This window comes from Chiloscyllium plagiosum, unplaced genomic scaffold (genome assembly GCF_037043375.1).
Source record: "Chiloscyllium plagiosum isolate Xiang-an unplaced genomic scaffold, Cpla_swu_hap1 HiC_scaffold_12, whole genome shotgun sequence".
Taxonomy (NCBI): Eukaryota; Metazoa; Chordata; class Chondrichthyes; order Orectolobiformes; family Hemiscylliidae; genus Chiloscyllium; species Chiloscyllium plagiosum.
In genome coordinates this window covers 4,771,812-4,788,769 of record NW_028270150.1, presented here as the reverse complement: position 1 = coordinate 4,788,769, position 16,958 = coordinate 4,771,812, and the positions used below count along the sequence as shown (strand labels likewise).

Below are 16,958 nucleotides of genomic sequence, written 5' to 3'. Positions count from 1 at the left end.
GACACCATCCAGGACAAAGCAGCCGCTTGATCAGTGCCACATCCACAAACATCCACTCCCCCTCCACCACCGACGTTCAGTACATAGAACGTTACAGCGCAGTACAGGCCTGTTGGCCCTCAATTTTGCTCTGCCTGGTGAAATTAATCTGATGCCCATCTAACCTACACCATTCCATTATTATCTATATGTATGTCCAGTGCCCATTTAAATGCCCTTAACATTAGTGAGTCTACTACTGTTGCAGACACGCCATTCCACGCCCCTACTACTCTGAGTAAAGAAATTACGTCAATATCTGTCCTAAATCTATCATCCCTCAGTAGCAGCTACAAGATGCATGGCAGAATCTCACCAAAGATCCTCAGACAGCACCTTCCAAACCCACGGCCACTTCCATTGAGAAGGACAAGGGCAGCAGATACATGGGAACACCACCTTCTGCAAGTTCCCCTCCAACTACTCACCATCCTGACTTGGAAATATATCACCGTTCCTTCATTGTCCCTAAGGGCATTGTGGGTCAACGCACAGCACCTGAACTGCAGCAGTTCAAAAAGGCAGCTCACCCCCACCTTCTCAAGTGGCAACTAGGGATGGCAACTATAAATACTGGGCCCAGCTAGCAACACCCACATCCCATGAGTGAATAAAGAAAACCCATATAGAATATACACAATTGTGGTTGTAACACTGACCCCAAGTAACAGCCTGTCACCCTGAGAATGACCTGCTTATTACTGCTCTCTTCTTTCTGTCTATATATCAATTCCCAATCAATCCTTGTATATTCACCCCAATCCCATCTGCTCGATATTAATTTAATGACTGAATGATTTTAGTATCATGTGTATTCAGTACAAAACCACAATCGGGCGCTATTTTGAATAGTTTAAGTAAAGGCTGTAGCTGAAAGCGAGACATACAAGATAATCAGAGGGTTAGATAGGGTGGACAGGGAGAGCCGTTTTCCAAGTATGGGGACGGCAAACACAAGGGGACACAACTTTAAAGTGAGGGGAGATAGGTATAAGACAGATGTCAGAGGTAGTTTCTTTACTCAGAGAGTAGTAAGGGTATGGAATGCTTTGCCTGCAACAGTAGTGGATTTGACAAGTTTAAGTGCATTTAAATCGTCATTGGACAGGCATATGGACGTACATGGAATAGCATAGGTTAGATGGGCTTCAGATTAGTATGACAGGGCGGCACAACATCGAGGGCCGAAGGGCCTGTACTGCGCTGGAATGTTCTATGTTCTATAACCCTCCCCACACTGCCTCACTGCCCCCAGCTCTAACCCAACCAAAGTCAAAGTACACTGATCCTCAGTGTCACCATATGCTGCTGCCCCACCTAACCGACACCTCACCAACACCGAGACCTCACGACACCTCACTGACACCAGCACCGACACCTCACCAATACCGTACTGACACTGTGACCTCATCGACACTTCACCGACACTGAGACCTCACCGATACCGAGACCGATACAGACACCGACACCTCACCGAAACCGACACCTGACCAAAACCGACACCTCACTGACACCTCACAAACCCCGAGACCTCACTAACCCCGAGACGACACCGACACCGACACCTCACCGAGACCGACACATCACTGACACCGAGAACTCAACGACACTGAAACCGAGACCTCACCGCCACCGAGACCTCACCGCCACCGAGACCTCATCGCCACCGAGACTTCACTGACACCATGACCGACACCTCACCGCCACCGAGACCTCACCGAGACCTCACTGACTCCGAGACCGCACCGAGACCTCACCACCACCGAGACCTCACTGCCACCGAGACCTCACTGACACTGACACCGAGACCTCACTGACTCCGAGACCTCACCGAGACCTCACCGCCACCGAGACCTCACTGCCACCGAGACCTCACCACCACCGAGACCGACACCTCACTGCCACCGACACCGAGACCTCACTGACACTGCCACCGAGACCTCACTGCCACTGCCACCGAGACCTCACTGCCACTGCCACCGAGACCTCACCGCCACCGAGACCTCACCGCCACTGAGACCTCACCGACACTGACACCGAGACCTCACTGACACTGACACCGAGACCTCACTGACACTGACACCGAGACCTCACTGACACCGAGACCTCACTGACACTGACACCAAGACCTCACCGACACCGAGAACTCACTGACACCGAGACCTCACCGACACCGACACCGAGACCTCACTGACACCGACACCGAGACCTCACTGACACCGACACCAAGACCTCACTGACACCGACACTGAGACCTCACTGACACCGACACCGAGACCTCACCGACACCGAGACCTCACCAATACCAACACTGAGACCTCACCGACACCGAGACCTCACCGACACCAACACCGACACCGAGACCTCACCGACACCGAGACCTCACCAACACCGACACCGACACCGAGACCTCATCGACACCGACACCGAGACCTCACCGACACCGACAACGAGACCTCACTGACACCGACACCGAGACCTCACTGACACTGACACCGAGACCTCACTGACACCGAGACCTCACTGACACCGAGACCTCACTGACACTGAGACCTCACTGACACCGAGACCTCACCGAGACCTCACTGACACCGACACCGAGACCTCACTGACACCGACACCGAGACCTCACTGACACCGAGACCTCACTGACACCGAGACCTCACCGTCACCGAAACCTCAGCGACACCGTGACTGACACCTCACTGCCACAGAGACCTCACCGACACTATGACCGACACCTCACTGCCACCGAGACCTCACTGCCACTGCCACCGAGACCTCACCGCCACCGAGACCGACACCTCACTGCCACCGAGGCCTCACTGCCACTGCCACCAAGGGCTCACCGCCACCGAGACCTCACCGACACCGAGACCTCACAGACACTGACACTGAGACCTCACTAACACCGAGACCTCACTAACACCGAGACCTCACCGACACCGAGACCTCACCGAGACCGAGACCTCACCGACACCGAGACCTCACTGACACCGACACCGAGACCTCACTGAAACTGAGACCTCACTGACACTGCCACCGTGACCTCACCGCCAACAGTACCTCACAGAGACCTCACCGACACCAAGACCTCACCGATACCAACACCGAGACCTCACTGACACCGACACCGAGACCTCACCGACACCAACACAGACACCGAGACCTCACCGACACAGAGACCTCACCGACACCAACACCGACACCGAGACCTCACCGACACCGAGACCTCACCGACACCGACAACGAGACCTCACTGACACGAAACCGAGACCTCACCGACACCGACACCGAGACCTCACTGACACCGACACCGAGACTTCACTGACACTGACACCGAAACCTCACTGACACCGAGACCTCACTGACACTGAGACCTCACCGTCACCGAGACCTCACCGACACCGAGACCTCACCGAACTGACACCGAGACCTTACCGACACCGAGACCTCACTGACACCAAGACCGCACTGACATTGACACCGAGACCTCACCGAACTGACACCGAGACCTCACCGAACTGACAACGAGACCTTACCGACACTGACAGCGAGACATCACTGACACCGACACCGAGACCTCACTGACACCGACACCGAGAACTCATAGAAACGGAGACATCACCAACACTGAGACCTCACCGACACCAACACCTCACTGAAACCGAGATCTCACTGAAACCGAGACCTCATTGACACCGACAGCGAGACCTCACCGAGACCTCACTGACACTGAGACCGCACAGACACCGAGACCTCACTGACAGCGCGACCTCACCGACACCGACACGGAGACCTCACTGACACCGACACCGAGACCTCACCGACACCGAGACCTCACCGACACCGAGACCTCACTGACACCGAGACCTCACTGACAGCGCGACCTCACCGACACCGAGACCTCACCGACACCGAGTCCTCACTGACACCGAGACCTCACCGACACCGACACCTCACCGACACCGAGACCTCACTGACACCGAGACCTCACTGACACCGAGACCTCACCGACACCGAGACCTCACCGACACCGAGACCTCACTGACAGCGCGACCTCACCGACACCGAGACCTCACCGACACCGAGACCTCACTGACACCGAGACCTCTCCGACACCGAGACCCCACTGACACCGAGACCTCACTGACACCGAGACCTTACTGACACTGACACCGAGACCTCACCGACACCGAGACCTACTGACACCGAGACCTCACTGACACCGAGACCTCACTGACACCGAGACTTCACTGACACTGACACCGAGACGTCACTGACACCGAGACCTCACTGACACCGAGACCTCACTGACACCGACACCGAGACCTCACCGAAACCGAGAACTCACTGACACCGACACTGCGACCTCACCGACACTGACACCGAGACCTCACCGACACTGACACCGAGAACTCACTGACACCGACACCGAGACCTCACCGACACCGAGACCTCACCGAGACCGAGACCTCACTGACACCGAGACCTCACCGACACTGACACCGAGAACTCACTGACACCATCACCGAGACCTCACCGACACCGAGACCTCACCTGGACCGAGACCTCACTGACACCGAGACCTCACCGACACTGACACCGAGGCCACACTGACACCGAAACCGAGACCTCACTGACACCGACACCGAGACCTCACCGACACCGAGTCCTCACTGACACCGAGACCTCACTGACACCGACACCGAGACCGCACCGACACCGAGACTCCACTGACACCGAGACCTCACCGACACTGACACCGAGACCTCACTGACACTGACACCGAGACCTCACTGACACCGAGACCTCACTGACACCGACACCAAGACCTCACCGACACTGACACCAAGACCTCACTGACACTGACACCGAGACCTCACCGACACTGAGACCAACTGACACCGAGACCTCACTGACACCGACACCGAGACCTCACCGACACCGAGAACTCACTGACACCGACACTGCGACCTCACCGACACCGAGACCTCACTGACACCGACACCGAGACCTCACCGACACCGAGAACTCACTGACACCGAGACCTCACTGACACTGACACCGAGACCTCACCGACACCGAGACCCCACTGACACCGAGACCTCACCGACACCGACACCGAGACCTCACTGACACCAAGACCTCACCTACACCGACACCGAGACCTCACCGACACCGAGACCCCACTGACACCGAGACCTCACTGACACCGAGACCTTACCTACACCGACACCGAGACCTCACTGACACCGAGACCTCACTGACACCGACACCGAGACCTCACTGACACCGAGACCCCACTGACACCGAGACCTCACCGACACCGACACCGAGACCTCACTGACACCGAGACCTCACCGACACCGACACCGAGATCTCACTGACACCGAGACCTCACTGACACCGACACCGAGACCTCACTGACACCGACACCGAGACCTCACTGACACCGACACCGAGACCTCACTGACACCGAGATCTCACTGACATTGATACCGAGACCTCACTGACACCGAGACCTCACGGACACTGACACCGAGAACTCACTGACACCGACACCGAGACCTCACTGACACTGACACCGAGACCTCACTGACACTGACACCGAGACCTCACCGACACTGACACCGAGACCTCACTGACACCGAGTCCGCACTGACACTGACACCGAGACCTCACTGACACCGAGACCGCACTGAGACCGACACCGAGAACTCACTGACACCGACACCGAGACCTCACTGACACCGAGACCTCACTGAGACCGACACCGAGACCTCACTGACACCGACACCGAGACCTCACTGACACTGACACCGAGACCTCACTGACACCGAGACCTCACCGACACCGACACCGAGATCTCACTGACACCGAGACCTCACTGACACCGAGACCTCACTGACACCGACACCGAGACCTCAGCGACACCGAGACCTCACTGACACCGAGACCTCACTGACACCGAGACCACACTGAGACCGACACCGAGAACTCACTGAAACCGACACCGAGACCTCACTGACACCGAGACCTCACTGAGACCGACACCGAGGCCTCACTGACACCGACACCGAGACCTCACTGACACCGAGACCTCACTGACACCGACACCGAGACCTCACCGACACCGAGACCTCACTGACACCGAGACCTCACTGACCCCGACACCGAGACCTCACTGACACCGAGACCTCACTGACACCGAGACCTCACCGACACTGACACCGAGACCTCACTGAGACCGACACCGAGACCTCACTGACACCGACACCGAGACCTCACTGACACCGAGACCTCACTGAGACCGACACCGAGACCTCACTGACACCGACACCGAGACCTCACTGACACCGAGACCTCACTGACACCGACACCGAGACCTCACCGACACGGAGACCTCACTGACACCGAGACCTCACTGACCCCGACACCGAGACCTCACTGACACCGAGACCTCACTGACACCGAGACCTCACTGACACCGAGACCTCACCGACACTGACACCGAGACCTCACTGAGACCGACACCGAGACCTCACTGACACTGACACCGAGACCTCACTGATACCGACACCGAGACCTTACTGAGACCGACACCGAGACTTCACTGACACCGAGACCTCACTGACGCTGACACCGAGACCTCACCGACACTGACACCGAGAACTCACTGACACCGACACCGAGACCTCACCGACACCGAGACCTCACTGACACCGACACCGAGACCTCACTGACACCGACACCGAGACCTCACCGACACTGACACCGGTATCTCACCGACACTGACACCGAGATCGAGACCTCACTGACACCGAGACCTCTCCGACACCGAGACCCCACTGACACCGAGACCTCACTGACACCGAGACCTTACTGACACTGACACCGAGACCTCACCGACACCGAGACCTACTGACACCGAGACCTCACTGACACCGAGACCTCACTGACACTGAGACCTCACCGACACCGAGACCTACTGACACCGAGACCTCACTGACACCGAGACCTCACTGACACCGAGACCTCACTGACACCGAGACTTCACTGACACTGACACCGAGACCTCACTGACACCGAGACCTCATTGACACCGAGACCTCACTAACACCGACACCGAGACCTCACCGACACTGACACCAAGACCTCACTGACACTGACACCGAGACCTCACCGACACTGAGACCAACTGACACCGAGACCTCACTGACACCGACACCGAGACCTCACCGACACCGAGAACTCACTGACACCGACACTGCGACCTCACCGACACTGACACCGAGACCACACCGACACTGACACCGAGAACTCACTGACACCGACACCGAGACCTCACCGACACCGAGACCTCACCGAGACCGAGGCCTCACTGACACCGAGACCTCACCGACACTGACACCGAGACCTCACCGACACTGACACCGAGAACTCACTGACACCATCACCGAGACCTCACCGACACCGAGACCTCACCTGGACCGAGACCTCACTGACACCGAGACCTCACCGACACTGACACCGAGGCCACACTGACACCGACACCGAGACCTCACTGACACCAACACCGAGACCTCACCGACACCGAGACCTCACTGACACCGAGACCTCACTGACACCGACACCGAGACCGCACCGACACCGAGACCCCACTGACACCGAGACCTCACCGACACTGACACCGAGACCTCACTGACACTGACACTGAGACCTCACTGACACCGAGACATCACTGACACCGACACCGAGACCTCACCGATACCGAGACCCCACTGACACCGAGACCTCACTGACACCGACACCGAGACCTCACCGACACCGAGACCTCACTGACACTGAGACCTCACCGACACCGAGACCTCACTGACACCGACACCGAGACCTCACTGACACCGAGACCCCACTGACACCGAGACCTCACCGACACCGACACCAAGACCTCACTGACACCGAGACCTCACCGACACCGACACCGAGACCTCACTGACACCGAGACCTCACTGACACCGACACCGAGACCTCACTGACACCGACACCGAGACCCCACTGACACCGAGACCTCACCGACACCGAAACCGAGACCTCACTGACACCGAGACCTCACCGACACCGAGACCTCACTGACACCGACACCGAGACCTCACTGACACCGACACCGAGAACTCACTGACACCGAGACCTCACTGACACTGACACCGAGACCTCACTGACACCGAGACCTCACTGACACCGAGACCTCACTGACACTGACACCGAGACCTCACTGACACCGAGACCTCACTGACACCGAGAACTCACTGACACCGACACCGAGACCTCACTGACACTGACACCGAGACCTCACTGACACTGACACCGAGACCTCACCGACACTGACACCGAGACCTCACTGACACCGACACCGAGACCTCATCGACACTGACACCGAGACCTCACTGACACCGACACCGAGACCTCACCGACACCGAGACCTCACTGACACCGACACCGAGACCTCACTGACACCGAGACCTCACTGACACCGACACCGAGACCTCACCGACACCGAGAACGCACTGACACCGACACCGAGACCTCACCGACACTGACACAGAGACCTCACCGACACTGACACCGAGAACTCACTGACACCGACACCGACACCGAGACCTCACCGACACCGAGACCTCACCGAGACCGAGACCTCATTGACACCGAGACCTCACCGACACTGACACCGAGACCTCACCGACACTGACACCGAGAACTCACTGACACCATCACCGAGACCTCACCGACACCGAGACCTCACCGAGACCGAGACCTCACTGACACCGAGACCTCACCGAAACTGACACCGAGGCCATACTGACACCGACACCGAGACCTCACCGACACCGAGACCTCACTGACACCGAGACCTCACTGACACCGAGACCGAGACCGCACCGACACCGAGACCCCACTGACACCGAGACCTCACCGACACTGACACCGAGACCTCACCGACACCGAGACCCCACTGACACCGAGACCTCACCGACACCGATACCGAGACCTCACTGACACCGAGACCTCACCTACACCGACACCGAGACCTCACTGACACCGAGACCTCACCGACACCGACACCGAGACCTCACCGACACCGAGACCTCACTGACACCGAGACCTCACTGACACCGACGCCGAGAGCTCACCGACACCGAGACCCCACTGACACCGAGACCTCACCGACACCGATACCGAGACCTCACTGACACCGAGACCTCACCTACACCGACACCGAGACCTCACTGACACCGAGACCTCACTGACACCGACACCGAGACCTCACTGACACCGACACCGAGACCTCACTGACACCGAGACCTCACTGACACTGACACCGAGACCTCACTGACACCGAGACTTCACTGACACCGAGATCTCACTGACATTGACACCGAGAACTCACTGACACCGACACCGAGACCTCACTGACACTGACACCGAGACCTCACTGACACTGACACCGAGACCTCACCGACACTGACACCGAGACCTCACTGACACCGACACCGAGACCTCACCGACACTGACACCGAGACCTCACTGACACCGACACCGAGACCTCACCGACACCGAGACCTCACTGACACCGACACCGAGACCTCACCGACACTGAGACCTCACTGACACCGAGACCTCACTGACCCCGACACCGAGACCTCACTGACACCGAGACCTCACTGACACCGAGACCTCACCGACACTGACACCGAGACCTCACTGAGACCGACACCGAGACCTCACTGACAACGACACCGAGACCTCACCGACACCTCACTGACACCGACACCGAGACCTCACCGACACTGACACCGAGACCTCACCGACACTGACACCGAGAACTCACTGACACCGACACCGAGACCTGACCGACACCGAGACCTCACCGAGACCGAGACCTCACTGACACCGAGACCTCACCGACACTGACACCGAGACCTCACCGACACTGACACCGAGAACTCACTGACACCATCACCGAGACCTCACCGACACCGAGACCTCACCAAGACCGAGACCTCACTGACACCGAGACCTCACCGACACTGACACCGAGGCCACACTGACACCGACACCGAGACCTCACTGACACCGACACCGAGACCTCACCGACACCGAGACCTCACTGACACCGAGACCTCACTGACACCGACACCGAGACCGCACCGACACCGAGACCCCACTGACACCGAGACCTCACCGACACTGACACCGAGACCACACTGACACTGACACCGAGATCTCACTGACACCGAGACCTCACTGAAACTGACACCGAGACCTCACCGACACCGAGACCCCACTTACACCGAGACCTCACTGACACCGACACCGAGACCTCACCGACACCGAGACCTCACTGACACCGGGACCTCACCGACACCGAGACCTCACTGACACCCACACCGAGACCTCACTGACACCGAGACCCCACTGACACCGAGACCTCACCGACACCGACACCGAGACCTCACTGACACCGAGACCTCACCGACACCGACACCGAGACCTCACTGACACCGAGACCACACTGACACCGACACCGAGACCTCACTGACACCGTCACCGAGACCTCACTGACACCGAGACCTCACTGACACTGACACTGAGACCTCAGTGACACCGAGACATCACTGACACTGAGACCTCACGGACACTGACACCGATAACTCACTGACACCGAGACCTCACTGAAACTGACACCGAGACCTCACTGACACTGACTCCGAGACCTCACCGACACTGACACCGAGACCTCACTGACACCGACACCGAGACCTCACCGACACTGACACCGAGACCTCACTGACACCGACACCGAGACCTCACCGACACCGAGACCTCACTGACACCGACACCGAGACCTCACCGACACCGAGACCTCACCGACACCGACACCGAGACCTCACCGACACCGAGAACTCACTGACACCGAGACCACACTGACATGGAGAACTCACTGACACCGTCACCGAGACCTCACCGACACCGAGACCTCACCGAGACCGAGACCTCACTGACACCGAGACCTCACCGACACCGACACCGAGACCTCACCGACACCGAGACCTCACTGACACCGAGACCTCACTGACACCGACACCGAGACCTCACCGACACCGAGACCCCACTGACACCGAGACCTCACCGACACCGAAACCGAGACCTCACTGACACCGAGACCTCACCGACACCGAGACATCACTGACACCGACACCGAGACCTCACTGACACCGACACCGAGACCTCACTGACACCGAGACCTCACTGACACTGACACCGAGACCTCACTGACACCGAGACCTCACTGACACCGAGACCTCACTGACACTGACACCGAGACCTCACTGACACCGAGACCTCACTGACACCGAGAACTCACTGACACCGACACCGAGACCTCACTGACACTGACACCGAGACCTCACTGACACTGACACCGAGACCTCACCGACACTGACACCGAGACCTCACTGACACCGACACCGAGACCTCACCGACACTGACACCGAGACCTCACTGACACCGACACCGAGACCTCACCGACACCGAGACCTCACTGACACCGACACCGAGACCTCACTGACACCGAGACCTCACTGACACCGACACCGAGACCTCACCGACACCGAGAACTCACTGACACCGACACCGAGACCTCACCGACACTGACACAGAGACCTCACCGACACTGACACCGAGAACTCACTGACACCGACACCGACACCGAGACCTCACCGACACCGAGACCTCACCGAGACCGAGACCTCATTGACACCGAGACCTCACCGACACTGACACTGAGACCTCACCGACACTGACACCGAGAACTCACTGACACCATCACCGAGACCTCACCGACACCGAGACCGAGACCTCACTGACACCGAGACCTCACCGAAACTGACAACGAGGCCATACTGACACCGACACCGAGACCTCACTGACACCGACACCGAGACCTCACCGACACCGAGACCTCACTGACACCGAGACCTCACTGACACTGAGACCGAGACCGCACCGACACCGAGACCCCACTGACACCGAGACCTCACCGACACTGACACCGAGACCTCACTGACACTGACACCGAGACCTCACTGACACCGAGACCTCACTGACACCGACACCGAGACCTCACCGACACCGAGACCCCACTGACACCGAGACCTCACTGACACCGACACCGAGACCTCACCGACACCGAGACCTCACCGACACCGAGACCTCACTGACACCGAGACCTCACCGACACCGAGACCTCACTGACACCGACACCGAGACCTCACTGACACCGAGACCCCACTGACACCGAGACCTCACCGACACCGACACTGATACCTCACTGACACCGAGACCTCACCAACACCGATACCGAGACCTCACTGACACCGAGACCTCACTGACACCGACACCGAGACCTCACTGACACCGACACCGAGACCTCACTGACACCGAGACCTCACTGACACTGACACCGAGACCTCACTGACACCGAGACCTCACTGACACCGAGACCTCACGGACACTGACACCGAGAACTCACTGACACCGACACCGAGACCTCACTGACACTGACACCGAGACCTCACTGACACTGACACCGAGACCTCACCGACACTGACACCGAGACCTCACTGACACTGACACCGAGACCTCACCGACACTGACACCGAGACCTCACTGACACCGACCCAGAGACCTCACCGACACCGAGACCTCACTGACACCGACACCGAGACCTCACCGACACCGAGACCTCACTGACACCGACACCGAGACCTCACCAACACCGAGAACTCACTGACACCGACACTGTGACCTCACCGACACTGACACCGAGACCTCACCGACACTGACACCGAGAACTCACTGACACCGACACCGAGACCTCACCGACACCGAGACCTCACCGAGACCGAGACCTCACTGACACCGAGACCTCACCGACACTGACACCGAGACCTCACCGACACTGACACCGAGAACTCACTGACACCATCACCGAGACCTCACCGACACCGAGACCTCACCGAGACCGAGACCTCACTGACACCGAGACCTCACTGACACTGACACCGAGGGCACACTGAGACCGACACGAGACCTCACTGACACTGACACCGAGACCTCACCGACACCGAGACCTCATTGACACCGAGACCTCACTGACACCGACACCGAGACCGAACTGACACCGAGACCCCACTGACACCGAGACCTCACCGACACTGACACCGAGACCTCACTGACACTGACAACGAGACCTCACTGACACCGAGACCTCACTGACACCGACACCGAGACCTCACCGACACCGAGACCCCACTGACACCGAGACCTCACTGACACCGACACCGAGACCTCACCGACACCGAGACCTCACTGACACCGAGACCTCACCGACACCGAGACCTCACTCACACCGACACCGAGACCTCACTGACACCGAGACCCCACTGACATCGGGACCTCACCGACACCGACACCGAGACCTCACTGACACCGAGACCTCACCGACACCGACACCGAGACCTCACTGACACCGAGACCTCAGTGACACCGACACCGAGACCTCACTGACACCGAGACCTCACTGACACTGACACCGAGACCTCACTGACACCGAGACCTCACTGACACTGACACCGAGAACTCACTGACGCCGACACCGAGACCTCACTGACACTGACACCGAGACCTCACTGACACTGACACCGAGACCTCACCGACACTGACACCGAGACCTCACTGACACTGACACCGAGACCTCACCGACACTGACACCGAGACCTCACTGACACCGACACCAAGACCTCACCGACACCGAGACCTCACTGACACCGACACCGAGACCTCACCGACACCGAGACCTCAGTGACACCGACACCGAGACCACACCGACACCGAGAACTCACTGACACCGACACCGAGACCTCACCGACACTGACACCGAGACCTCACCGACACTGACACCGAGAACTCACTGACACCGACACCGAGACCTCACTGACACCGAGACCTCACCGAGACCGAGACCTCACTGACACCGAGACCTCACCGACACTGACACCGAGACCTCACCGACACTGACACCGAGAACTCACTGACACCATCACCGAGACCTCACCGACACCGAGACCTCACCGAGACCGAGACCTCACTGACACCGAGGCCTCACCGACACTGACACCGAGGCCACACTGACACCGACACCGAGACCTCACTGACACCAACACCGAGACCTCACCGACACCGAGACCTCACTGACACCAAGACCTCACTGACACCGACACCGAGACCGCACCGACACCGAGACCCCACTGACACCGAGACCTCACCGACACTGACACCGAGACCTCACTGACACTGACACCGAGACCTCACTGACACCGAGACCTCACTGACACCGACACCGAGACCTCACCGACACCGAGACCCCACTGACACCGAGACCTCACTGACACCGACACCGAGACCTCACCGACACCGAGACCTCACTGACACCGACACCGAGACCTCACTGACACCGACACCGAGACCTCACTGACACCGAGACCCCACTGACACCAGGACCTCACCGACACCGACACCGAGACCTCACTGACACCGAGACCTCACCGACACCGACACCGAGACCTCACTGACACCGAGACCTCACTGACACCGACACCGAGACCTCACTGACACCGAGACCTCACTGACACTGACACCGAGACCTCACTGACACCGAGACCTCACTGACACCGAGAACTCACTGACGCCGACACCGAGACCTCACTGACACTGACACCGAGACCTCACTGACACTGACACCGAGACCTCACCGACACTGACACCGAGACCTCACTGACACTGACACCGACACCTCACCGACACTGACACCGAGACCTCACTGACACCGACACCAAGACCTCACCGACACCGAGACCTCACTGACACCGACACCGAGACCTCACCGACACCGAGACCTCAGTGACACCGACACCGAGACCACACCGACACCGAGAACTCACCGACACTGACACTGAGACCTCACCGACACTGACACCGAGACCTCACCGACACTGACACCGAGAACTCACTGACACCACACCGAGACCTCACTGACACCGAGACCTCACCGAGACCGAGACCTCACTGACACCGAGACCTCACCGACACTGACACCGAGACCTCACCGACACTGACACCGAGAACTCACTGACACCATCACCGAGACCTCACCGACACCGAGACCTCACCGAGACCGAGACCTCACTGACACCGAGACCTCACCGACACTGACACCGAGGCCACACTGACACCGACACCGAGACCTCACTGACACCGACACCGAGACCTCACCGACACCGAGACCTCACTGACACCAAGACCTCACTGACACCGACACCGAGACCTCACCGACACCGAGACCCCACTGACACCGAGACCTCACCGACACTGACACCGAGACCTCATTGACACTGACACCGAGACCTCACTGACACCGAGACCTCACTGACACCGACACCGAGACCTCACCGACACCGAGACCTCACCGAGACCGAGACCTCATTGACACCGAGACCTCACCGACACTGACACCGAGACCTCACCGACACTGACACCGAGAACTCACTGACACCATCACCGAGACCTCACCGACACCGAGACCTCACCGAGACCGAGACCTCACTGACACCGAGACCTCACCGAAACTGACAACGAGGCCATACTGACACCGACACCGAGACCTCACTGACACCGACACCGAGACCTCACCGACACCGAGACCTCACTGACACCGAGACCTCACTGACACCGAGACCGAGACCGCACCGACACCGAGACCCCACTGACACCGAGACCTCACCGACACTGACACCGAGACCTCACTGACACTGACACCGAGACCTCACTGACACCGAGACCTCACTGACACCGACACCGAGACCTCACCGACACCGAGACCCCACTGACACCGAGACCTCACTGACACCGACACCGAGACCTCACCGACACCGAGACCTCACCGACACCGAGACCTCACTGACACCGAGACCTCACCGACACCGAGACCTCACTGACACCGACACCGAGACCTCACTGACACCGAGACCCCACTGACACCGAGACCTCACCGACACCGACACCGAGACCTCACTGACACCGACACCGAGACCTCACTGACACCGAGACCCCACTGACACCGAGACCTCACCAACACCGATACCGAGACCTCACTGACACCGAGACCTCACTGACACCGACACCGAGACCTCACTGACACCGACACCGAGACCTCACTGACACCGAGACCTCACTGACACTGACACCGAGACCTCACTGACACCGAGACCTCACTGACACCGAGACCTCACGGACACTGACACCGAGAACTCACTGACACCGACACCGAGACCTCACTGACACTGACACCGAGACCTCACTGACACTGACACCGAGACCTCACCGACACTGACACCGAGACCTCACTGACACTGACACCGAGACCTCACCGACACTGACACCGAGACCTCACTGACACCGACACCGAGACCTCACCGACACCGAGACCTCACTGACACCGACACCGAGACCTCACCGACACCGAGACCTCACTGACACCGACACCGAGACCTCACCAACACCGAGAACTCACTGACACCGACACTGTGACCTCACCGACACTGACACCGAGACCTCACCGACACTGACACCGAGAACTCACTGACACCGACACCGAGACCTCACCGACACCGAGACCTCACCGAGACCGAGACCTCACTGACACCGAGACCTCACCGACACTGACACCGAGACCTCACCGACACTGACACCGAGAACTCACTGACACCATCACCGAGACCTCACCGACACCGAGACCTCAC

At 58.9% G+C, this 16,958-nt stretch overlaps 1 protein-coding gene across 1 annotated transcript in view; it reads left to right on the top strand.

The window, feature by feature from the left end:
* Positions 1-16,958, top strand: part of LOC122554859 (cell adhesion molecule 2-like) — an 820,685-nt gene that overhangs the window by 265,283 nt on the left and 538,444 nt on the right. The window lies entirely within an intron of this gene.